The sequence below is a fragment of the Saccopteryx bilineata genome, chromosome 2 (assembly GCF_036850765.1).
Source record: "Saccopteryx bilineata isolate mSacBil1 chromosome 2, mSacBil1_pri_phased_curated, whole genome shotgun sequence".
NCBI classification, from domain to species: domain Eukaryota; kingdom Metazoa; phylum Chordata; class Mammalia; order Chiroptera; family Emballonuridae; genus Saccopteryx; species Saccopteryx bilineata.
This window is the reverse complement of record NC_089491.1, coordinates 127,970,379-127,998,052: the sequence shown is the minus strand read 5'-3', so window position 1 is coordinate 127,998,052 and position 27,674 is coordinate 127,970,379. Positions and strand designations below refer to the sequence as shown.

Sequence of the window (27,674 nt, the reverse complement as noted above, 5' to 3'; positions counted from 1 at the left end):
AATAAAATTTGTATATGCAAGAAATTAGGTTCCATTTCAATATACTATTCTGAAAAATATTATAGCTGGGTTTTCTTTTTCTGTTGAAAAAATATATTTTGGTTACAATAAAAACCAGTAGTGACTCCCTCCAGCAAAGGCTTAATATATCTGATTTGTCAAAGTCAACAGTCCTGCTAATCTCTTCTACAAGTGTCAAATGCTGAGAGTTATTACCTATTCATTTTGTCGTGCAGCATAGGGAGAAAGGTGGACAATGTGTAGAAAGTAATCTACACAGACATCAAAATAAAATGGGCTTCTTAGGCACAACTATAAGAAAGATGTGGCAAGAATTAGAAAATCAGCTGTTTCATGAACTTTCGTTGGCAAGCCTCTGCTTGTATGTACTGTTTGCTTGAATGCAAATTATTCCTAACTTCACTGTACTAGTTAATGAATGTCTTAAGACTACAAAAATGTTTTGTATTAGTGACAAAATATTATATGTTTTTCTGCACTATATAATCAAGAGTAAAGTAAATAAAATATTATTAAATAAAAAATTCCCTGAAAGTTTTAAAGTAATATTATTACTACCACTGAACCTAAAATAAGTGTTTAAGCCAGAGTGTTAATATTATATCAGTCTATAAATTTTGTATTTAAAAAAAATTGTCTTTGGGAAGTTTAAGGAGATATATGGCAACCATATTTGTGTTTAATTCTATCAATACAAATAGATTTTTTAATAATGGAACAACTAAAATTTAACTATTAACTAGTATAAGATATCTTTATTCAATACAGGTATGTTGATATATGCATACATAGATGCATAAATGTGTGTGTGTGTGTGTGTGTGTGTGTGTGTGTACAGGGGTCATGCTGTAATTAAATTACATCTTCATGTAAATACAAATTCAATGATTCTACAAATGCCTTACAGTAGAAGAGAATATGAAAACCAGGAAAACACAAATCTTGATGTTTTAAAATATTCATCCCCATTGCATTAAAAATTTTTATCATTATTTTTCACATCTCAATAAAGGTAAAGTCAAAGTGAGAACATTTGTTGTAAATATGTGTTCACTTAGGTTTATATACCATATGGGGAAGATATTTAGAATAAGAAAGTCACAGATGTAGGGTAAAGGAAAAATAAGGAGGTCTAAGTTTTCTGAATATATTGATAGAATCTTTCACTTTCAAAAAATTATATGGAAATAAATTATTAGTTTTGATTATAAAATCATGAAAAATTTACTTGAATATTTGTTTTTGAATGTAAGAAATAATAATTAAAGTGAGTTTAGACTTGTTGGTTAATTAATATATATATAATAAAACATAAAATTTAAAAATGTCTTAGGAACAATGGATTTAAATCAGAAAAACCTGGGTTCCAGAATCATTTCTTCCACATATTAACATATGTAAGCCTCTATTTTGTTACCTATAAAAGAGAAATAGTATAGTGCTTCTTATGTTAAGAGGTTTAATCATTCTCTTAAGATTCTTTTCACTTTTTTCCTCCAACAATCACTGGAAGTGCACTATGCAACCTCCACACTCCAGGATGACACTCCCAACAGCCAAGCTATCTGACCAGGGCTTAATTTTTTTAATTTATTGATAAAGACACAGAAAGGAAAGGAGGGGGGGAGGGGGAAAGTAAGCATTTATTTGTAGTTCCACTCAGTTGTGTATTTATTGGTTGTTTCCTGAGTATGCCCTGACTAGGATCCGAACTTGCAACCTTGTCTTTTCAGGACAATGCTCTTAACTGACTGAGCTAACTGGCCAGGGCCCAGTATTCTCTATTTAGCATAGAGTAAAAGTCAGTACTTTAATTTTGATTTATGAGAGAGTTTGGGGCTATAGTATTTGTTGCTATTATACTCAATGATTAGCTTTCTAGCTTACCTTTCTTCTGATTGATTTAGCAAATTAATATGATAGTCAGAACCGAGAAATGCACATATGTTTTAGGTGGTATCTCCTCAGTTCCTTAAAGCACTGAAATCTATTGATTCATGAGGGAGGATAGCTGGGCATGAACATCCTTATCATCATTGCAAAACTTATACAGAGCTTAATCTCTTATGCCAAATATTATTCTAAGAACATATTTATTAAATATTTTAGTTCTTCAAAGAACTCAATATATTAGATAGTATTATTTCCATACATTTTATAGATGACAAGTATGAGACACACAGAGGAAAAGTAACTTATTCAAAGCCACACAACCATTAAATAAAGAACCTGATTTCCAGCTCAAACAGCAATGCAGTAGTTCCAGATCTCTTGGTCTAAACATTACACTATGCAGACATTCACCATCATTTAGGAAGAATGAGAACTACATTGGCTCAATATTTTCAAAGCTGTTATACACATTGCACCTGCGTTTGATGATTTGGATCCTGACAGAGGCAAAGTTTAGATAGCACTGAATCCACTCTCTTCCACTTCCACTTCAAGATGTATTGCACCAGCCATCAAAGATATGATGCCTTTTCCAATGAGAATACTGATGCATTTAACTTTACTAATACCTTGGGGTTTACCAGGGGAAATGGATTGGTATTAAACTGTATCTGTATACCAGTTGCCTTCTGATTATAGAGGGAACTTGCAAATGACTTTCTGCCTCTGCATAATTTAAATAGTGTTAGTAAAATTAATAACAGTAATAATCGGCTATTATTTTCATGCTGGAGATGAAGAATGCAGTTGTAGAAAGTTAGGTTAACTGTTTAAATTTTACAAGTGGTGTATAATGAAAATGAGGCTTGAATGAACTAAGGCTGTCTGATTCTAATACACGTTTTTAACCATGCATCGGCAAAGAGCAGGTTTGTGAAACATAACAAAAAAGAATCTCTGAAAAGTAGGGTTCAATTCCATCACTGGCTCACTCACAGAAGTATGCCTGCTAGAAAGTCCTGTTATCCTGGTTCAATTAAAAACAAAGCATCAAAATCCTGATACTAAAATTTTATCAATTTTTTATTTAGTGTTATATCTAATCTGAGTAACAAAGGAGACAATATTCATGCATTCATCCACTTTTCAGAGTATAAAGTCAGTGACATTTTATCAAAAGTATAACTAATATAAGAGATTAACTACCATATATATGTTTGTATATTATATATGTACATGAATAACTAAATACTTGATACATTTTATTTCTAATCTTAAAAAGTAATAGGCAATAATTATGGACAAGGCCCACTGGGGGTGAGGATGATGGAGATGCAGAGACCCGACCTGGGGACCAGGTTCAGTGATGCAGATATGATTTATTCAGGAAGTAAGCTAACTTATATACACAGGTTCAGCCTATAGGGTGTTACAGCGTGTCCTTCACAGCCAATGGCTGAAAAGGCCTGGTTGGTGCTGAGTTACTTTCTTACAGTGGGTGAGCTCCCTCCCGGGTGTGCCTAGGAGGGTTTCAGGTGCTGGAGTGTTCTCACAGCATTGCATAAGCCACAGCTGCTAGGAATGCACTCTGTACTCTTCCTACAATAATAAAGTAAAGTAAAAATCTTGTATTGATTGACTATGTTTTTTCTCCTGAAACTAATAGAATATATAATTTAACTCATGACCAAACTAAGTTTAGGATTTAAAAAAAATATATTATAGAGAACTAAATAGGACATGAAATTTGAAAACCTACATGCAAATATCTATTTTTTACATGCAATTTATTTTGGATTAACTTATAGTTGTTATCTCAAACCCTCATTCTTACATGTATACGTGGTTTTCATGTTATATTTGGTGAAAGAAAGGTCCTGATGTGTTTAGTATTCAACAGAATTTAAAATTTAACTACAGTCTTGAGAGAAAAGTCAAAGCTCCTTTGCTATTAAACTCGAAATATCTGCAAACATAATTTTTCTGGCTTTCCGTATAGTTCCATTGTGATTGTACTAACATATTTGAACAGCTATTAAAAATCTTTGTGAACCATAAGACATTGTACACCCTTACTGGAAAATTCTTTGACTCAGGCATGGAGCCTTCTCAGTTTTAATTTACTTCATTGTCCAATGTAATTATCAGCAAGACCTCCAGCTTTAGTTCTTACTGAATGCTGTCTACAGCCTGACCTCCAGTTGTGCTCTTGAATGCTCCTTTCCTTTATCTAACTGGTGATGAAAACAGTTCCTCCATCTTGCATAACAGTGCCATAGGGCTTTTCAAACTGTGTTCCAGGGAGCTTGGGGTTGTGTTTGGGTTCTATTACAATCACATTGGAAAATCAAAATTGTTTTTTTTAAATGTGAGTACCACCCCTAAATACTTATGAATATAAATTTTCATCCAAATGCGTCAAACATTTCTAAGATTTTCTTATCCAAAACAATCAATTAAGAAATCCAAATTATTTATGTCAGTACCATTTAAATATTTTGGAGAGAAAAAAAGCATGATTTTTTTTCTAAAGTTGCTTTCACCCAGAGCAACTTCAAACTGCACACATTGGGAAAATAATCTTCCATATATGTTACTGGTGCCACTTCAATTCACCTTACAGACTTCAGGGCGTCTGTTTGATTTCTGATAAAGTATCTGACACCATCGTTCTTGTTCTACTTCGGATTCTCTTTAGCTTGTTAGCATTCTCTATTCTTTAACAGAAAACTCTCTTAAGGTCTTTATAAATATACAAGCCTTCCTTGTTTCTGTTCAAAAACCAGTTTGAAAATATTTTTCAAAGCTATTTCTTTACTCTTTCTTTGAATTTTGCATCTTTCTTTAAATCTTTGCATCTTAAACTTAGCACCAATATATAAATATATAGTAATATTTTTCTTTAATCAGAACATACATAGATGATAATTCTGAATTTAAGACAACTGGAAAGCCGTCTTAAAAAATGTTTACTTTATATATTCTTCAGTGAAATGTTTATCAGTGTATATGTTTGTTTGAGCATCATTTTGTGGTCAACAAATTGATAAAATTGGGATAGAAGTTAATATTTAAAATGGTTTATTTCTTCTACCCTTTAGAATGTATGATAACAAACTAGAACCCTTAATGTACTGGTGTAAGCATACATTATAGAACATATAAATTAATCAAAATAAGTAGAGGTAAACAAGAAGACAAAAATCACAGAATGAAAACATAGATGGTTAAGAAAACATAAAGGAGCTAATTATATGTCAGAATAAATATCACTTTGTTAGTAGAAAAATCCCTAGGTTAATTCTGTTATAAAGTTAAAAATTGTATATACTCATGTAAGCAACTCTTTGCATGCACAGGCTATCTTACAAATTATTCTGTTATTTAAAAATACACTATCTTTTTTAAAGGGTACATTCTCTATTTTTTTTCTCTGATTAACATCTAATAGGTAAAATGTATCCATGAAGACATGTTTATGAGAAAACACTAAATTTTTGGAGATGAGGCCCTGGCCGGTTGGCTCAGTGGTAGAGCGTTGCCCTGGCGTGCGGAAGTCCCGGGTTCGATTCCCAGCCAGGGCACTAGGAGAAGCGCCCATCTGCTTCTCCACCCCTCCCCCTCTCCTTCCTCTCTGTCTCTCTCTTCGCCTCCCGCAGCCGAGGCTCCATTGGAGCAAAGATGGCCCGGGCGCTGGGGATGGCTCCATGGCCTCTGCCTCAGGCTCTAGAGTGGCTCTGGTCACAACAGAGCGACACCCTGGATGGGCAGAGCATCGCCCTCTGGTGGTCATGCCGGGTGAATCCTGGTTGGGTGTATGCGGGAGTCTGTCTGACTGCCTCCCCGTTTCCAGCTTCAGAAAAATACAAAAAAAACAAACAAACCCCCAAACTAAATTTTTGGAGATGAATTAATCTTTACTTCAAAAGATTTAGCAAAATAAATTCAAGATGACTTAAAGTATTATAGAAAAATCACAAAATGACACAAACATCCTAGAGTTGTTGACTAAAGTTAGAAAAGACCTGTACAACCATCTAAAAAATATGCCTCCCAAAACAAAACAAACCCGCAGTGGGATAAAGCGTCAACCTGGAACACTGAGGTCGCTGGTTCAAAACCCTGGGCTTGCCTGGTCAAAGCACATATGGGAGTTGATGCTTCCTGCTCCTCCCTCTTCTCTCTCTCTCTCTCTCTCTCTCTTTCTCTCTCTTTCTCTCTCTCCTCTAAAAAAATTGAATAAAGTCTTTAAAAAACAATTATAAAGAAAAAAAACAAAAAAGGAATTAGATCGATATAATTAAATTACTTTTACTGGATAAAATATTTAGTCTGTTATATTTTATATTTCAAAGTACTTTATATGACTCAAAGGTGTAAAGGAAACCTTAGAAAAATATACGCAACATATGTAAACAAACTAATTTTTTTATTGCATATGTGATTATTACAGTAATAAAAATAGATAATTACATTATGGCCAACATACAATATTACTACTAGTTCTCTTTATTTTTCTCACAGGATGTTTTTTGATTGTTATAGTCTTAATATTATTGATATGTAGCTTCTTTTACAAAAATATAATAAAATTTCTGGGCATTTCTTTAAATAGTAAGGGTAAATTAGAGTAGTTTTAGAAAATACATATCCTCTCTCTGCCCCATATCCATGGGCAAAGATTAAAAACAAACAGTATAGATTAGTGAGTTTTCAACAATATCCAAAAAAAAAAATTTTAAAGATGCAAGTCAGGCCTAACCTTCAGTAGCGCAGTGGATAAAGCATCAACCTGGAATGTTAAGGTCACAGGTTCAAAACCCTAGGCTTGCCTGGTCAAGGTACATATGGGAGTTCATGCTTTCTGCTCCTTCCCCCTTCTCTCTCTCTTTCTCTCTTTTTTTCCTTTCTAAAATGAATAAATAAAGTATTTTAAAAAAAGATGCAAGTCAGTTGTAAGCTAATAGAAATGGAAATAAAATGAGTAAGGCGTGAGAAACTTTGAGAACAAGAAGCTGTAGAACTTGATATTTCATTATACAGCATAGTGTCAGTCAGATGTAACAGAGAAAAGAAGGATAGATTTAGACACAGACTACAGTGCAAATGATGGTTATTAAATTTAGGGGGATTAAAATGGTTAGTGTAACAGTAAGCAAACAATAGTATTAAAAGTGAAAGGCAATATGACTGCCTGGGAGCCTTATTATTATTTAAACAATTGATGCTTCAGATAAAATATCAAAATATTTTTAAAAAGTAATGACTAACTTGTTTATAGTGTTATATGCTAGGCATTCTTATAAGTGTTATATATGTGTTTTCTTAATTTAATTGTAATCATTTTAGGGAGATGGGAATGTTGTCATGTTCACTGTATTGAGAAAGTTTTAATATTTTGCTTAAATTCACAAGCAGTAAGGAGTGATGGCAGAAACAAAGCAAAGGCTGACCAAAGACTGCCTGGCCTTAACCACTAGCCTTACCTGAATAATTAAAAGAAATGAATGAGAACAATTTTCATAAGTCACCCATATAAATCAAGTTTATTTATTCTTGTCTTGAAACAGTATTTTCTTACAAAAAGGAATGGGAATTAATAAAAAAAAAAAGAAAATATAATCAAATGTCAAAATAATCAGGGTACATAGATGTTTTCTCTAAATCTATGTACCCTGATTAATCAATGTCACCCCATTAAAATTAACTAATAAAAAAAGATTAAAAAATGAATAAAAGATATACAGATTGGGAAAGAAGAAATAAAATTGTCATTATTCACAGATGACATAATCATTAATGTAGAAAATTCAAAAGAATAGACAAAAAGTAATCCTGGAACTAATAATCAATTATATTAAGGCTGCAGGATACAAAGTTAATGCACAGAAGTCAATTATTTTCCTATATAACGGCAATAAACATGAAATTTAATATTAGAAACATAATAAATTTATATTAACACAACCCAAATTGAAATGCTTAGGTATATTTTCAGTTCATAGAGAAGATTCAATATTGTCAAGATGTGATTTATTCCCAAATAATTCTATACATTTAACAGAATCTCATTTAAATTTTTTTTAATTAAAGTTTACATTCAATATTATTTTGTATTAATTTCAGGTATACAACATAGTGGTCAGATAATCATATACTTTATAAAACATTCCATCTAATATTTTCAGTACCTAACTGGCACCATACATAGTTTTTACAATATTATTTTCTATATTTACTATGCTGTTATTTACATCCCTAGAAGTATTTTGTAAAAACCAATCAGCATAAGTGTGTCAAGAAACAAGAGAGTAAATCATCAGTTATTAACTTTAATATTAACAATTAAAAATGTAAAAATTGCAAAAGAGTCTACAGAAATTAAAAAGGTAAGATATTCTACACAGAAATAATATAGTAATTTAAAAAATTTAAATGACATCAGAATTTTATAAATAGAATAAATTTATAGAGGAATATATAATTTAAATAGCAAAAAAAACACTATTTTTTTTTTTACTTTTCTGAGTAAATGTCATTGGTCTGCTAAATACTAGTTTGTGAGTGTGTGTGTATGTGTGTGTGTGTGTGTGTGTAATCTAGTATAATCAAAATGTTGTTCTTGAAGATACCACACATTTCCCACACAGTGTTAACCTTAGTCTCCCTTAGTGTAGATGAGAAAAATAATACAAATATATAAATAATACAATGCCAAGCAACTGTAAATTATATGAAGAAAAAGTGTGGTAACAATATGCAGTGACCACAGGAGGTGAGAGGTGCAGCAATCATTCTGAGGAGGGGATCTCTGAGGTGAAAAAATAAAATGAAAGAGTGATCTTAAGAATATCTGGCCCTGGCCAGTTGGCTCAGTGTTATAGTGTCAGTCTGGGTTGTGAATGTCCAGGGTTCAATTTCCGGTTCAGGCACACAAGAGAAGTGACCATCTGCCTCTCCACCCCCACCTTCTTTAGCTCTCTGTCTCTCTCTCTCTTCCCCTCCTGCAGCCATGGCTGGAATGTTTCCAGCAAGTTGGCCTACGGCACTGAGGATGGTTCTGTGGCCTCTGCCTCAGGTGCAAAAAAATAAGGCTCAATTGCTGAGCAACAGAGCAGCAGCCCCAGATGGGCAGAGCATTGCTCTCTAGTGGGCTTGCCCAGTAGATTCTGGGTTGAGAGACATGTGGGAGTCTGTATCTCTGCCTTCCTTCCTTTCACTAAAATAAAAAGGAATATTGGGGGAATAATGTTTTTGGCAGAGGGAACAATAAAAGTACATGCCCGATAGCAAGTTTGTCCTTGATGCGCTCTGGATTAGCACAGATACCCACATGGTTGCAGCATGTGAACGTGGAGAAGTGTTATAGATGAAATGAGAGAAATGGCCAAAGCAGACTTCTCTGTTTGAAAGAAAAAAAATTGCCAAATGTGTCATTGCTGTTCATAAACTTTAGTCCTTTTTTGATAATAATAAAGTGATAAGAATGTTCTAAAATGTAAGAGATAATTTTACCCAAAGTGATCATGAGGTTTGCTGGGAAGATACCTGATATAAAGAGGTCCTATGCCTGACCTGTGGTGGCTCAGTGGATAAAGCGTCGACCTGGAATGCTGAGGTTGCTGGTTCGAACCCCTGAGCTTGCCTGACCAAGGCACATACAGAAAGCTACTACTATGAGTAGATACTTCCCACTTCTCCCCCCTCTTTATCACTCTCCCTCTCTCTTTCCAAAAATAAGTCTGAAATTTAATTATATATAGTTTTTTAAAAAATGAATAAAGGCCTCTAATCTAAGCCCTAAAGGAAAGGTAGAACCTAAACATGACACAATACAAAAGGCTGTGCTCTCAGCATGATTAGCAAAAGTAAATGTTTGAAAGCAAAAATTCAGCAATATCCTGCTATGTCATACTTATTGGGGGTTAGAGGTGTTAAACTTTGTTTCTGTTTTTCTATCTTCACAAAAAGGGTGTGTATGTGTGCGTGTGAGTGTCAGATGATGATCACAGTTTCTAAGGCAAAAATAATACATACAGGGTGAGCAAAAGGTTTATATTTGTGAGTATGGGAAACATGGAGCTAATTATTATATTACTATTTATTAATTATTATATTACTTTTATATGAACAACTGCAAACCTACTTTTGCTCCACCCAGTGTGTGTGTTTGTGTGTGTACATATATGTATGCATGTTTTGTACATCTGATATTCACTTCAAAATTGAGAAATACGGAAACTAAGGGAATTAGAGCATTTTGCTATTGTTGCCTATTGCATGTGCCTAAAGGCAACACACATTCTTTAAAAGAGTAGAAATATGCCCTGACCTGCGATTCACCCCATAGCCTTAGTATTTCGGATAAGGCTCTAACCAACTGAGCTACCCAGCCGGGGCTAAGGCAGGGCTGTCTTCATAGTTATTTCAGTACCATGGACACAGTTGAAGCTTATAAAATGCATTATATTAAATGTACATAAAATTTAAAGGAGGGTTAAAGGAAAAATATGGCATTGTTATAGTTTTTCCAACTCACATATAAAAAAAGGTACCTTTAAATCTAAAAAAGATAATTCCCATTTCATTTATTGTTGTCTGTCTTTTCCTGACTCTGTAAGATACTTTTATCTGTATGTCCTAGCCAAAACCTCAACATAAATTAGCTATTTTCAAACACATTTGTAAAACCATCATTAAATCTGTACAAATATTATATGATTCATTTCTTTTATAATTTAGCAAGGTAGATAGTCAGTAAATACCACTGAAATAATCAAGCGTACATAAAGATTTGTTAGTGACCTAGTAAACTGACATTGTGACTTGCTTATACCTTTGAATCTGGGAATGTTACTCTGGGATAGTTACCTTAACAGATTTATATTCAAATCTCATGGATATATATACTTGTGTGTATATATATACACATATGCATACATATTATACATATAGATTAAATAACTCATGTAATTGAGATACTGAAAAGAATAAAAACTAAAGACAAGTTCATTTTTAAAAGATTACTTGAGAAAATGGATTTAGCTTTAGATGCAGCTGATTGGTTGTGACATATATTTCCCCATTTTATTTTTTTATTTATTAAATTTTTAAACTTTTTATTAACTTTAATTTATTGTGTTAACACAGATTCAAGTGTCCCACTCAATATAACACCCTCACCCCCTACTTTTGTGTCCTCCATTACACTTCCTTTGCCCCATTCCCCCTAACTCTCTCCCCCCTTCCCTCTGGGATTAACCTACTTTGATATTTACCTGTTTTCTAAACATATGCTTACCAGGAAAATGAACAGTTCTATAAATGCAAACCAAAAATGATGTTTCTATAGGAAGTACAGTGCTATATTGTGTAGATCTGTCATTATATAAAATTAATTGTGTACATGTAAATATTTGTACATACTCAAGCATGTGTGTATAAAAATATATACCACACTTATATACACATTTTGTGTATACATATTCTCAACTATTTTCTTACCATTTTAGACATATATAGCTTTAGCTAGAGTTTATAACAGGTTGAGCTTTTTGTGGAAATATTGAAGCACACTACAGGTTGAATAAATTTATGCAAAAAACAAAATCTTATATTTTGTATATATGTTCACAGTTATATTATTTAGAGCTTAAGTGATAAAAGCCATATTCAGACAAGCTCATCCAGAATTACTCTCTCCAGCTTTTCCAATTTTTAAAATGAAAAAGAGTTTGTAGTAGTCAGTATTGTCTACAAATAAACCCAAAGGCAAAATGTGGTTGGGTTCTTGAAGCTTTATGGAGACAAGCTGCTGGGCAGTAATAACATCATTAGTCAAGGGAAAACTTAAACATATGGATTCACTCTCAGCCATGGATCAGAATACCAACTTTTATTCTCTTTGTGCTGACCAAGAGTTCCATAGTATAAACCATAAAATAACACCACATTTCATTCAACAGAAGAGTAGTTTAAGACTCCCCTACCTCCAATACAAATTTCATATGTGCAATATGACTTACTGCTTCATTTTTATTTTTCTATATAACACACAGGCAAAAAGCTTTATCAAAAAAATAGTTCAAAGAAAAGAAAACAGTTTATGGCTTGTAACATAGAACAGCTTCTCTGTTCCCTGACCACATTATGGTTAAAAGGATTGCTTATCAAACTCTCACCATTGCAAAGAAAAAGAAAGCTTTTCTTACCAGAGAAGAATAAAGCTTCAACCTTGCTGTAATGTTTTCTGCAGCTCTTACTTGAAAAGACAGATACAAAGCAGCTTTGTGCATACAACTGATCTGGCGGATGTCCAGTCCCTACACAGAAAAACAGTATAATTGGCTCTCAAGGAAGTGTTATAAACATTCATCATGATGGCACTTGCATGTTGAATTGAGTCACTGCTACTCTAGTACACTTTTTTCAAACAGGCCCGTTTTACATCTACTTTCAATATTGACTCTTTGGTTTTCTCTACTTGATGTTGAGATTAATATTATTTTAAAAAGATGTAAATCGGTGAGTGGCAGCCCTACTGCTATGTCAAGTCCTTTAGATTTTGAAAATGTGATTCCAGACTTAAATAACATTATTTTAAATCAATACACTATTGATAAATTAACGACATCTGTATGTCTTTATTTTTAAATATAGAAATATTCAGTCTATAACTTAAGTGTTAATGATTATCAGTGTTAAGTGTCTTTTATTTACTATTTGATGAAAGTATAGTGAACATTCCACATCTAACTTTTGCACAGATCCACATCAATAATGCTACAACAGACCCTAGAGTCTGAGACCAACTGTGCTGAATTTCTTAGTCTCGTTAAATATTCCACTGTTCCTTTGCCCAGAACTTCAAAAGGGTTCAGTCATAATCACATCCTTTAATTTTTATGGGAGCAATGAAAGTGTCACATAGCCTGGGCTTTCTTCTTATTTTTAAATATTCAGTTTTTATGGTAGCATTAAGTGATTATAACTATGAGTGGCATATTCTTCTTACCAAGATATGTGAACACTAGATCAAAAAATAAGCCTCAGTGAAAAACCGCTTCAGATTGTAGCACGTCTTATAATGATCTAAGCAGTACATCGATCTTAGAGCTACATGTACTCTTTGCCTTTCTTCCCAGGTGTATAAAGCCTGGTTAAGAGCTATCAGCAGTGATGCTGTTTGAAAAATATGGATTAAATGCATGAATGTTTGGGGATTTATTGCAGTTTAATATCTGATAGTTCATTTTTTTTTCATTACACAAATTAATAAAGTATAATAAAATAATTTATGACTATAAACTATGACTGTATAAATCTTGAAAAATTACAAATTATGACACTTTATGAAATACATCTCCTAGAAGTAGAAATTTAGATATTCTACAAGTATAAAATTCTATTTATTACTGCACCTTTTAAAGAATCTTTAATTCTCTTACAATAACCTAAAACTTTGAAAATTAAGTATTTTTATTTATATAAATATTTGTGAATCTCAATTCTATTTAAAGATTTTAATTATATTTCAGAGTACTACATATATATATATATATATCTTTATTATATGCGGCTTAAGTGTCTGTTTGTCGGTGATAGCTTATTGGTTGCTTGCATAACTGTACTAGCCAATGGGGTGAAGTTGCCACAGCATTCAAATAGTCCCGCCTTCTGGCATGCCACCTCACAAATTGAGGATAAAGATTGGAGCAATTATTATGCTGTTAAGAAATCTTAACACCAGAAGGGGTCTTTGCAATGGTACAAGACTAGAGGTTCTCCAATTAAAAAATAATGTCATAATAGCTAATTCTTTGGCTCCTCTAAAGATGAAATACATGTCATTCCAAGAATTGATTTGGCTCCATCTCAAACAGGGTTGCCGTTTCAATTGAGACATAGACAATTTCCTGTAAAACTTGCCTTTGCTATGACCGTCAATAAGTCTCAGGGCCAAACACTTAAGCGTGTTGGCATTTTTTACCTGAGCCTGCATTTGGACATGGTCAACTTTATGTTGCCTGTTCAAGAGTTCGTGAAAGAACGGACGTAAAATTAAAAATAATTGATGGTCCTCTGCAAGGCAAGCTTAAAAATGATGGAAAGATCTACACAAGAAATGTTGTGTACAAAGAGATCTTTGACATGTGAATTAACATTTTATTATTTAAATCACCTTTATTTATTGAGCTAGCGGTGGCTCTTAAGAAATGTACCGCCAGTGGTTTCCTTCATTGCACTCTACTTTAAGCAATTAAGCAAGTAGAAGGGGGAAACCCCGTGGGGCAGTAAGCAAAGGGGCGTCCTCGCCGCCTGCCCTGGGTAATTCAGTTTGAATTAGCAGACACCTTTGCACAAATCATTTTAATTACAATTTATAATATCTAGAACAGTGGTCATTTCGTATGACCGCCGGGCTTTCTAGTGTGTGTATGTATGTATATATATATATATATATATATATATATATATATATACATACACACACACACACACACATATATATACATATCTAGTGTATATATATATCTAGTGATATATATATATATATATATATATATATATCACTCTTCTAACAACACAAAACTAATCTCATTAAGTACTTAGAGAGGCAGATTATAGAGGAAGAAGCCATACATTCTTTTTTTCCTTGGGCTCAAGCTGGTGAGCTTTTGCCCAAACCAGATGAGCCCGCGCTCAAGCTGGCAACCTCGGGGTCTTGAACCTGGGTCCTCTGCATCCCAGTCCGACGCTGTATTCACTGAGCCACCGCCTAGTCAGGCCTTATTTAATTCTTTCATCAGAATAGTAAGGGCATTATTGATTTCCATTTTACACATGAGAAAACTAAGGCTCAGAAAGGATAACTGATTTGACAAATTACAACAGTAAATTCTAACTGCAGGGCCTTCTGATGTTCTACTGTGTCCTAAAAGCATTTTTTCTAATATATATATATATATATATATATATATATATAGAGAGAGAGAGAGAGAGAGAGAGATAATATTTTTAAAAAGTGTGTGATTTAGCTTGCTAATTTTAAATAAACATTTAGAGAATTATTGTATATATTTGCTACTGCAATAAATTAAGAAAATCAAAGTATCTTTCTAGGTCTAATGATTTTGTAAATATTTTCAAATTAACTTTGAAAAGATAATTCTATATGATTTTATTTTGAATATTATTTTTTAAGAATTACCTATTCAGTATCTGCTATATGACAGAATTTTTGTTGTTTTTAAGATATGTTTGTGAACAAGATAAAATCTTCATTTTCTGAATGCTATTATCAATCTTCTTAATTATATACAATGAATGATTGCCTAATATTTCTTTGCTAAGAAAATAGTAGCCATTGTATAGGAGCTTCTAACTCCCAGTTCACCCTACCATCTACCAAAATCCTTTGAAATTAATCTATGCACTCTTCTAGATGTTCAGGGAAATTTCTCATGCTAATTCCTCTCATTCACATCAGTTACTCCCTCTGTACAAATCCTTCCTATCAGTTTTACAATCTTGCTTTAATATGCTCCTATATTTTAAGAGAAAATTGCCCCATTTTTCCCTGTTGCCACTATATTTCTTCATTGGAAAATATCTCAAATGTTTTATTTTCTCACTTTCTGATTCCTTCTCAATTAACTCTTACAGAGTTTTCATACCCACAAACCATTAAAATAGATCTCATCTTTCTTGATCTCCTAATAGTGTCTGAACTCAAATGAATAATTTCTTCTTGTGACATTGTTTTTCTTTTGGCTTTAGTGATAGCAGATTCTTATGATGTTTCTTATAACTTGTGGGCCTTTCAATCCTAAATTTATTTGCTGGCTTCTCCTCCTCTGCTTGAATTTATACATTTGAAATACTCCTTGACTTATCCTGAACAACTTTCTCTTCTCAATCAACAGTTTCCCTGTAGGTGTTCTCATTAGGGTCCATGATTTTGAATATTATTTATACCCTTTTGACTACCAAATTGATACCTTCAGCCAAACCACTTGTGATTCTTACTGATCTCAATTTGTGACTCTCTAAAGGCATTTTAAAATTAAGCATGGCCAAAAAATAACGATTGATTCGACCAGGCCCTTGAATATCTCACCATTTTCCAGTCTACCTTATTTTAGTGAAATTCACCAATTGTTTAAGCTAAAAACCAAAGGTTTTTATTCTGTTTTACTTTTGTGTTAAAAATGCATAGCATAACTTTCATCATCTCAACTATTTCTAAGCATACATTTCTGTAGTGTTAAATTAAGTATATTCACAGTATTGTGCAATCATCTCCAGAACTTTTTAATCTTGCAATAGTGAAAAGCTATACCAATTAAACAACTCCCTTATACCAATATTCTATGAACATATGCATTAATATAGATGGATTTCTATGTATTTATGCTGAGTAAAGAAGCCAAATAAAATGAATACATACTGTATGATTTCATTCATAAAATATTCTAAAAGTGCAAACTAATTTATAGTGACAGAAAACAAATCAGTTGTCACTTGAAGACTAGAAAAGTGGGCTTATAGAACTTGATGAGGGATAGCCAAGGGTCATAAGGAAACTTTAGTGGGTAACATATGAATTCATTATCTTGATTGTCTTGATGATTTTATGAGTGCATACATATGTCAGAGCTAATCAAATTATACTTTAAATATGCATAGTCCTATTTATGTCAAATATATTATAATAACTTTTATTACAAACTGCTAAAATTTCTATGAAATAACAATCTATCTAATACTTAATGGCAAAAATATTTGCACAAGCCCTTCACAAAAGAGGATATCCAAGAAGAAAAAACCATATTAAAGAGTGCTCAACATTATATCTCATCAGAGAAATGCATGCTTATCATATTAAATAAAATGTCTAAAATATTATTTCTACATTTGGGGAGAATGTAGAACAAGTGCAGCTCATATACTGCTTACAGGTTACAAATTGGCATATATACTTTGTGAAAGTGTCAGTATACACTAAAGCTAAAATTATACTTACCTTATCCAACAACTACATTTCTAGTCTCATATTCAAAAAATGCATGCATTTGGCATCAAATGGTGGACATTAGATTGTTTACATGAGGCCAAACTAAAAACTATTCTTATGTTTCAGCAGTAAAATGGTTAAATGTGTTTTAGAATTTTATATAATAAAATGTATGAATGAAAATTAAACTATTGCCATACACGACATATGAGTAAGTGTTTTAAGCATAGTGTGGAGAAAAGATGATGTCACACATAAACAGTACATCTTATATAATTCCATTTATATATTATATTTATTTCAAAAACGGTCAAAACTAATTTAAATTAATAGATGTCAGTCTATTATTATTTTGGGGGTAGATTACAGACAATAGCTAGGATGAGGTACAAAATATTTCCTGAGAAATAGATAATATTATTTTTTCCATTAGGGTTACACTTAATTAAAGAGATAAGTCACTGTGAAAATTCACCAAGTTAGTTAAAATGTTATCACCAAGATAACATTTTTCTAAATATATATGTTTCAATCAAACTTTTTACATAAAAATGCAAAAAGAGAAAGTCATTGTGAAATATGTTCTTCAGAACAGAATTTGCAATGTTTGTGAAAACATATGGCTAAGGCAATACTTCATCTGTCCTGATAATAAAAACTAACCACCCAGATAAGGGTAAAATATTCCAGCAGGAAAACAGCCATTTGAGTAATTACTTATCCCAGGAAGGTTGGTCCAGATGACATTTTCAAGGTAAATAATGCATTCATTTTCTAAAAATAATGTCATTATAGCCAGATATTATTCTGTATTTATTTTACATTATCTGTTTGTGAAAATTCTTGAGGCTCTGACAGAGAAAACAACTTGCCTTTTCTTGTGCTGATTTATAAAATCAATGTCTTAGAAAAATAGCATCTTATTATTAATATTATCTTATTGCTTTTCCTTCAAATTACTATTATAAATTCTAAGTATGGTTTTCTATATAAACTGCTATTCAAATATAATTCACATAAACTGTCTTCAGGTCTTAAAGTTAATCATGCAACATATTCTAATATATACAGATGTGATTAGCCATGATAGAGAAAGTATAGATATCACTCACAGTCATACAGAAACAGCTTTAAATATATGTAAATTTATGCAACTTGTATATTGTTGCTATGCCTCCTTTTTCATATCTGTTAAAGATGTTAATACTCAACTTTGTAACTAATTGTGAGGAGACAATAAGATAATGTGTTGTTAGAAATTTAGACATTGTAAATGAATGCATTGTACTTGAACATATAAAATATATTTTAATCTAAATACTTACCATTATCACATTATGGACTATAAGCAAGATGGCTTGTTAGGCCATGTATTATTAGTTATATATTTAGTAGGGAAGCTTAAAATATAATGATATAAAGTGAATTAAAAGATAAATAATGCCAAGGAGAAGAGATAGTGTAGAATAGTGTATCTATAGCAGAAAAAAGTATCCTGAAAAGGTACTCTTTTTCAGATTGACCAGAATTCTATTTTATGTTCCTATGACTGAACACTTTGGTTTGAATGAAAAAGAATAATTAGAAACACCTTGGTTATAACCTAAAGTAATAAGAATGGTGTCAATAAACTTGTAAGTTTAGAGACTATCACTAAATAAAATAATTACATTGCCTAAGCACCAGTTACATTAAACCAAAAAAATATTAATGGAATTGCTTTCAGTAAGAAGCCCATGGGTTGACCAGAGTCTGATCTCATTATAAATTGCACCACTTTAAGTAGACTTGGTTTATGGTCTCCCTTAATATTTCCTTTAAAACACTGAATCTCCAGATAGTGAGGAGACTAAGTGTAAAGACGAGAGAGAGGAAAAAAGTTATAAAAAATAAAGGCAATATATACAACGAAATCAATGGTGGGATTCAGCCAGTTCCCACTAGTTCCACAGAACAAAGACCTAATTTTTTGTTGAATTTGGCGAACCAGTTGTTAAAATAGCACTTGTAATCAGGGTTCTCTCTAAGGTGGGATTCTGGGCAGCAGCCCAATATGGAAATCACAAATTAACACTCTTTTCTCTTTTTCAACATTCATCTGCACAACTGCGTATTCTAAGTGTCCATAGTAATGTTCATTCTCTCCATAGGTAAAAAAAAAAAAAAAAATAGGTGTGGAAAAGCAGATGGAAACTTCTCCTGTGTGCCTGACCTGAAATCTACCCTAGGATATCCACATGCTGGGCCGACATTTGACCACTGAACCAATCGGCCAGGGCCACTCTAAATTTTTTATCCCTCTCAATTCTGCCCTTCTCCTTGCCCCATTCTCTTCTTTCTTTCGTTTACTTTTTCATATTATTATTGCAGCTAATATGTATTGACTCTTTTCTATGTGTCAGCTGCTACTTGGAGTACTTTACATATTGCATAAGTTACTTTCCTTTATCTGCCATATCCCATTCTTTATTAGTCTTTCATCTTCTACTTTCAAAGTAACTTGTTTCTTTTTTTCCAGTCCCACCTTGAGTTACTAACCAATATTCATATGTATCATTTCGCAAATAAACTCTTTAGAAGATTATAATACATTACTATGTTTTCTTCTCTCTTAACAATTAATTAGCATATTTTAGCACTTTGGATCTGCCCTCAGCATTTCTATAAAAATAAGTCTGCTATTTAGGATGGGTGGCAATTTTATTTATTCTTGAACTCCAAGTCATTTGACACTTTGTCATTTCAAATTAAACTTGTAATAACTTTCAAAATTAACATATTTAAAATATTTGTTTCTCTGTAACCTGTTTTCTTACTGAAATTTCAAATTGTCAGTATAACAATAAAGCAAACACAGATACAAATGATGCTAGAAAAAGTGGCCATTGACATGTGAAAAAAATAATATAGACAAAGACTTTATACTTTTCAAAAATTTTAAATCAAAATGGATACTAGTAAATAAAAATCACAAAACTATAAATCTCCTTGAAGATAACATAGGAGTGGCCTAGATGAAGTCAGATATATCAATAACTTTAAGTACAGAACCAAAGGTATAATCTATAAAAAGAATAATTGGTAAGATCAGGTTCATGAAAATTAAAAACTTCTGCTTTACAAAAGACAATGCCAAGACAATAAGAAGACAAGCCACAGGCATGGAGAAAATATTTGCAAAAGACACATCTGACAAAGCACTATTATCCACAATATACAAAGAACTCTTAAAATTCAACTAGAAAACACCAACTTGATTGTAAAATGGGCCAAAGACCCTAACAGATACCTCACCAAAGAAGATAGACATATAGCCTGACTAGGCAGTGGTGCAGTGGATAGTGTCAGACTGGAATGCAGAGGATCCATGTTTGAAACCCCAGGGTTGCCAGCTTGAGTACAGGCTCACCAGCTTAAGCATGGGGTTGCTGGCTTGAGGATGGGGTCACTGTCTTGAGCATAGGATCATAAACATGACCCATGGTCACTGGGTTGAGCCCAAAGGTCTCCGACTTAAAGCCCAAGGTCGCTGACTTGAGCAAGGGGTAACTCACTCTAGTGTAGGCACCCCGCCCCCCCAATCAAGGCACATATGAGAAAGCAGTCAATGAACAACTAAGGTGCTGCAACAAAGAATTGATGCTTCTCATCTCTCTCCCTTCCTATTTGTCTGTCCTTACCTGTCCTTCTCTCTGTCCTTTTCTCTGTTTCTCTCTCTCTGCCTCTAACACACACACACAAAAAGATAGACATATAGAAAAAAGCATAGAAAAACATGTTCCATGTCATATATCATTAGGAAAATGCAATAAAACAACAATGGGATGCTGCTACATATCTTTTAGAATGACCAAATCTGCAACATTGACAACATACGTTGGCAGATGCAAAACAATAGAAACCCTCATACAGGGCTAGTGGAAATGCAGAATTGTATAGCAACTTTGTAAACAAGATGCTTTTTTACAAAATTAAAGATATTTTTATCATATAATACTGCAGTCATGTTCCTTCACCTAAAGGAATTGAATACTTAAGTGCATACAAAAACCTGCACACAGATAGGTATAGTGGCTTTATTTGTAATTGCTAAACTTTGCAAATGAAAGCAACCAAGATGCCCCTCAGTAGGGGATGAATAAAACCAAACAATAGAGTATTATTCAGCATAAAAAAATAAGTTGTCAATCCATAAAAAGACATGAAGAAACTATAAATGCATATTATACTATATACTGTATAATTCCAACTATATGAAATTGTCAAAAATTCATGCAGACAGTAATACAAAACAGTAACAAGATTAGTGATTGGGGTTAAAAAGGGGGTGAATAGATTAAACACAGAGAATTTTTAGAGCAGTACAATATTAAGTATGATACTATAATAATGGAAACATGTTACATTTGTCCAACCCATAGAATGTACAATGAGAGTGAACCATAATGGAAACTATGAACTTTGGGTAATAATGATGTGTACATGTAGGTTTAGCAACTGTGACAAATATACAACTCCAATGGATGATATAAATAATGGGGGAGGCTATGTGTGTGTGGGATATAGTGTATAGGGAGCATTTCTGTACCTTCCTCTCAACTTGCTGTGACCCTAAAACTACTGCAAAAAAATAAAATCTTAATTTTAAAAATAAAAAACAACAAAAAAATAAACTCACATGATAAGTGTTTTACAAAGCTAACACTTATTGATCCAGTCTTTTAATAAGCTGAATTATAAACTATTTCCAGAAGCACACATACCTGACAAACATTCTCTAACAGGTATCATTTTTCCCTGACACACTATAGTAACTATGTTTCTCATGTTTGTCACCATAGACTGGGTCTGCTTTTGAATTTTTAAATAATGGAATAACATCCTATGCATTATTTTATGTCTGACTTCATTTCAGAATATTCTAAATGTAAGATTTCAAACTATGTGTATTACCATGTGGTAGCTGTATAATCATGTCATTTTTGTGTAACTAAAATATTATAGTGTGTGACTCCACTGTATCGAATTTATCCATTCCAACTTTGATGTAAATCTGAGTCATTTTTGACTATTAATAATTATTTTTTGACTGCTTAGTGCAGTGGTTCTAAAAGTGTGTGCCAGGGCACACTGGTGCGCCCTAGAAGATTTCCAGGTGTGCCTATGGTATTCCAGAGAAATATGTGCCTGTTGGGGACCAAAAAACCAACAGGGTTTTTGGAGTTTAGATTTTTGGGGGACAGAGATGTGGGGAATTGGCTGTAAGCTGACAGTCTGCCCAACACCCTGCCTCAGTTGCCTGATTAGGTTGCAAAAGGCTGTTAAATAGTGGTGCTGCATTGTTTACACTACCTCCCATGTTCCCCGGAAAGACTGGAGGCAAGTTTCTTCTATCCACACTGTGATCTGCTGAATTTACTAAATCTTACTAGGAATGCATCTATATATATATAAAATAACTTTTTTGTCACTTATTAATTTTTTAACCTCTTTTCTTTATGAATTCTAAAAAGCATAACTCAAAAAATGTAACATAAAAATGTTTTTAATATCAGAATAACCTGACCAGGCGGTGGCACAGTGGATAGAACATCGGACTGGGATGTGGAGGACCCAAGTTCGAAACCCCAAGGTCGCCAGCTTGAGCACGGACTCATTTGGTTTGAGCAAAGCTCACCAGCTTGGACCCAAAGTCGCTGGCTCCAGCAACGGGTTACTCTGTCTGCTGAAGGCCCGCGGTCAAGGCACATATGAGAAAGCAATCAACGAACAACTAAGGTGTCACAACAAAAAACTTATGATTGATGCTTCTCATCTCTCTCCATTACTGTCTGTCCCTATCTATCCCTCTCTCTGACTCTCTCTCTGTCTCTGTAAAAAAAAAAAAAATCAGAATAAATTTAATTTTGTCATATTTATTTCATTTAATTATTATAAAAGCACAGTTGGACTTTATATATTTTTCTTTAATATTTGACTTAATTATTATAACATATTTCTCAGAAATTAGTATATAGTGTACCTACAATTATTTGTAGAATTTTAAATGTGTCCCAACTTCAAAAAGTTTGAGAATCACTGGCTTAATGGATACCCCCCAATTTTCTTTCTGAGGTAATGAAAATATTTTGGAACTAGATAAAGGTAGTATTTGTACAACACTGTGAATATCCTAAATGTCACTGAATTATATACTTTAAAATAGTTGATTTACACTATGTGACTTTTACCTCAAATAAAAAGAATTATGTTACCTTGAACAGTCTATCACATTTTTACCTTACATTTATTGTAGGGTATTCATCAGTTCAGCTTTTAATAGATAGGCATTGCCAACTTTTCAAAGTGGCTGTGCTGGTTTACTGTATTCACAGTAAGTGAGATTGCTAGTCCCTCCACATCCCGGCAAACAGTTTGTTTTCCCCACTCTTTGTGTTTTAATCCACATTTTCCTAAATATGAATGACATTGAGCACCTATATCTAAAGTTATCAACTATTTGGGTAGCCTTTTTAGTGAACTACCTGGTTTTTCTTTAGGCGCCTTCGTTTCATTAGGTTGCCTTTCTTACTCTTTTGTAGGAGTGTCTTAGGTATTTTAGACAAAAATTCTTCATCATACAAAAATGTTTCCTCAGACTTATTCAAATTTTCAAAATATTCTCTCATTTTGTGATTTGATTTTTACTGTTCCAAGTAGGAAATGAAAGTTCTTTTAATGCAGTTCAATTTTCCACCTTTTTTCTTTATAGTTGTGCTTCTTGAGTCTTAACATAAGATTGAACAGTAATCCTCTCTTTTGCAATTTCAAGCTTCTTTTATACCCACATTGAATTCCTTATTTAATTATAAAAGTTTTCAGGTTCAGGTTTTTTTTCCCCCTTACCTTTTATGCATATAATTTTAATTCTAGTTTTTGTTGAAATTTTCTAAATTGTATTTATTTTGAACATAATAATTATAATCATCTTAAAGTCTGTGTCTGATTATCCTATTGCAATATCTACATAAGCTATGAGAAGGAGTCAACTGCTTAATTTTTCTCTTGGTTTTCAATTGTTTGATTCTATTTTCTATTGGAACCAATTACTTTTGTTTAATTGATGGAAAGCAGAAACTCACAGGCAAATCACTTGATTCAGTTGAGGGTAATCTATTTCCTGTTTGAATTTAGCTGGGTGGAACTATTCTGGGGTGTCCACTGGAAGCGGTGTGCTAACCAGCCACTCTTCTTGATTATTTCTTGAACTCCAACTATTGACATCCTAGTGCTGTATGACTGCTTTGTTGTCTATTTTGTTTTTAATCTTAGAGCATCTATTTTCTACTTGTTTTTTTTTAAATCAAGTTCAAGTTCTTATTCTTGCTCCGTGAGAGATTATGAATAATGATATCAGTACTTCTTTCTCGTTTAAAATAAAAATCAGAGAAAAGTTAATTAAATAATGTAATTCTTAGTCTCATGTTCTTTAAATGAGAATAAATATAACCAGTCAGAAGATATATTTATATCAAAAATAAGATTTCTTCAAAGAAGTGCAATGTTGAGCACACTAAGTGATTAATAAAGGGCATAGGTATTATTACTGGTTTTGTTCATTAATAAATAATAATAGGGACTTACTACCACCACAATATTAGGCATGCAGGCTAGACTGGTGTGATGGTAGAAAGATCACATTAGGAGTTTGACTTCTTCTATCTCTCAGTTCCACAATTTACAGTCTTTGGCTTTTGTCTTATTTTCAAGTGCACCTTCTGTGGGAACAGAGGCCAATCCTCCTTGAGCCTCATGCATGCATTATAGGAAACAATGGGAAGTTGGCTGTTGGCAACGAGATGGTCATTCCTATGTCAAGGAAGTAAACTTTTCCAGAAATTATAAACAGACTTCTGCTTATGGGACACTTGCTAGAAATTTTTTCATGACTGTATGGTCTGATGGAAATAGTAGTCCTTTAAATAGGCACATTGTCACCCAAATCAAATTCATTCCACAAATTTACTCTTGCTTATCATGAACATGACTAAATACTTATTATCTAGTTTTTCAAATTATAATAAACCATGAGAAAAAAACTGCATGGGCAAATACATTTAAGAATTACTTTATATGTATGACAATATTTGTGAAAGCCAATAAAAGGGTCCAGACACTATAGCAAAAATTACGTTCATGTTTTATCACATTTTTCTTTACAAAATAGGTTTACTTTTGATAATTTACCTAATAAATATAGAGAACTACTAATCTTTAGGACAAATTTTGGGAAACTATAATATATCATGGTTTATATTTATATATAATTACTTACATACTTGTTTATTCTATACAGTACATCTTATGTTATTCTGTTTCTTAACATTATTTTGTGTATTTCATATGCTTTCAATACATATTTTCTTATATATTGCTAGACCAATGACGCAGAGGAACTAGTGCTGCTTTTGAGCTGACAACTGACTTATTTATTATGCAGGTTTTAATTCCATTTTCAGATTATCTACTTGGGCTGACTATGAATCTTCTTATTAATTATTTAACAAAAAATGCCATTGTACTATTTCTTAGGTATGGTATTCCTCGATTATGACACAGTTTCGTTCCCATGACAGTGATATAACCCAAATTTTGGTGTAAGTCAAAACACACCCTAGCTTAACACAAACAAAATACTTGCGCTTCAACTCCCTCACTTATATGCCGTGTTACTGTGTATTCTTTCACTGTGCACAACTAGTTGGCCCAGGTTGTCTGTAAGTACAATGTTAATGGTGTAAGCCAAAACACTTACATCTCAATTTTTTAAAATTTTTATAGGAGTGAACATCATAAACTCGAAATGTCACATGCCCAGGCTGTAGTATCCCAAGGACCCCCGTATATAGCTTTAGCGCATGCGTGTGCACACACACACACACACACACAGACACACAAAAATAAGTAAAAAAAAAGTACTAGTGGCCCTGGTCGGTTGGCTCAGTGGTAGAGCGTCGGCTTGGCGTGCAGGAGTCCTAGGTTCGATTCCTGGCCTGTCCATCTGCTTCTCCAACCCTCCCCCTCTCCTTCCTCTCTGTCTCTCTCTTCCCCTCCCACAGCCAAGGCTCCATTGAAGCAAAGTTGGCCTGGGTGCTGGGGATGGCTCCATGGCCTCTGCCTCAGGCACTAGAATGGCTCTGGTTGCGACAGAGCAACGCCCCAGATGGGCAGAGTATTGGTCTCTAGTGGGCATGCCAGGTGGATCCTGGTCAGGAGCATGCAGGAGTCTGTCTCCCCGTTTCCAACTTCAGAAAAATACAAAAAAAAAAGAAGTACTAGTAAATGTGTTCCAATAAAAAGGGGTTAATTTCTACTACATTCTAATATCAAATATAATCCAGCCATGTAAGCAAAGTTTGCTTCAAAGCCATGCCTCAACTCCTATCTCTTCAACAGCCCAGGGGTGTATATACAATACGTTAACTGAATCACTTTGAGGAATATGAATTTAAGAAAAGTTTTTGCTTTCATGGATGATATTGATTCTGGCTCAATTCCTATTACCAAATAAGAATTTGGTAAATAATTGAGAAATTTCTTTCTTTCATATTATTTTATTGAAAAAAATGAGACAATTTAAACCTATTAGTATTTCTGAATATACAGCAATGAAGAAAATTACAGAAGAAGGTTCTTCCATCATAGCGACAATGAAGTTTCTCTTAACATAATTCTCTGAAAGTTGAATTTTAGTAAATAAACTTAGTAACAAGCATCACAAAGAGGTTGTCATTCTTATCGTTAACTATGTTACCAAATAAAATTACAAAAACAATATAGTTTTTTGGGTTTTTTTGTTTGTTTGGTTTTTTTTTTTCTTTGTGAGAGACAGAGTGAGAGAGGGGAACAGACAAGAATGGAGATGAGAAGCATCAATTCATAGTTGTGGCTCTTTAGTTGTTCAATGATTACTTTCTCATATGTGCCTTGACCTGGGCACTCCATCTGGGCTGTTGAGCCCTACCTCAGCCAGTGACCTTAGTCTCAAGCAAGCAACCTTGGGCTCAAGCCAGCGACCTTGGGCTTCAAACCAGCGACCATGGGATCATGTCTATGATCGCATGCGCAAGCCGGTGACCCTACACTCAAGCTGGTGAGCTCATGCTGAATCATGCAACTTTGGGGTTTCAAATCTCAGTCCTCAATTCCACAGGCTAACGCTCTATTTGCTGTGTCACCACTTGGTCAGGTACAATGTAGTTTCAAAACTGGATAATATTCAAGTAAGAAAGCAATGTGCCATATATGCAGGCAAATATAGAAGCAAATTTTATAAATTCAAATTATTTAGTAACTGGTGTTTTTAACTTCTAAAATTAATAATATCAAATTTCCAACATTCAAGCAAGCCCCAAATCTCAACAGCAAGGTCTAATTTTTTTTGTGTGTGAGAGTCAGAGAGAGAGAGAGAGAGACAGAGAGAGGGACAGAAAGAGACAGAGAGACAGGAAAGGAGAGAGATATGTAGCATCATTTCTTTGTTGCAGCACCTTAGTTGTGCATTGACTGCTTTTTCATATGTGCCTTGATGGAGAGGGGAGGGACTACAGCAGAGGGAGTGATTCCTTGCTCAAGTCAGTGACCATGAGGTCATGTCTATGATCCCATGCTCATGCAAGTGTTCAAAGTGTTGACCTTGGAGTTTCGAGCCTGGGTCCTCTGTATCCCAGTCCAATGCTTTATTCACTGTGCAACCACCTGGTTA

The 27,674-nt window shown here is 33.4% G+C and overlaps 1 protein-coding gene across 1 annotated transcript in view; it reads right to left on the bottom strand.

The window, feature by feature from the left end:
• Positions 1-12,204, bottom strand: part of MGAT4C (MGAT4 family member C) — a 537,929-nt gene extending 525,725 nt beyond the window's left edge. Inside the window, exon 1 of the mRNA XM_066254797.1 lies at positions 12,126-12,204. The gene's annotated coding sequence lies outside the window, so the exon portion shown is untranslated. The remainder of the gene's footprint in view (positions 1-12,125) is intronic.
• Between the last annotated feature and the right edge of the window lie 15,470 nt (positions 12,205-27,674).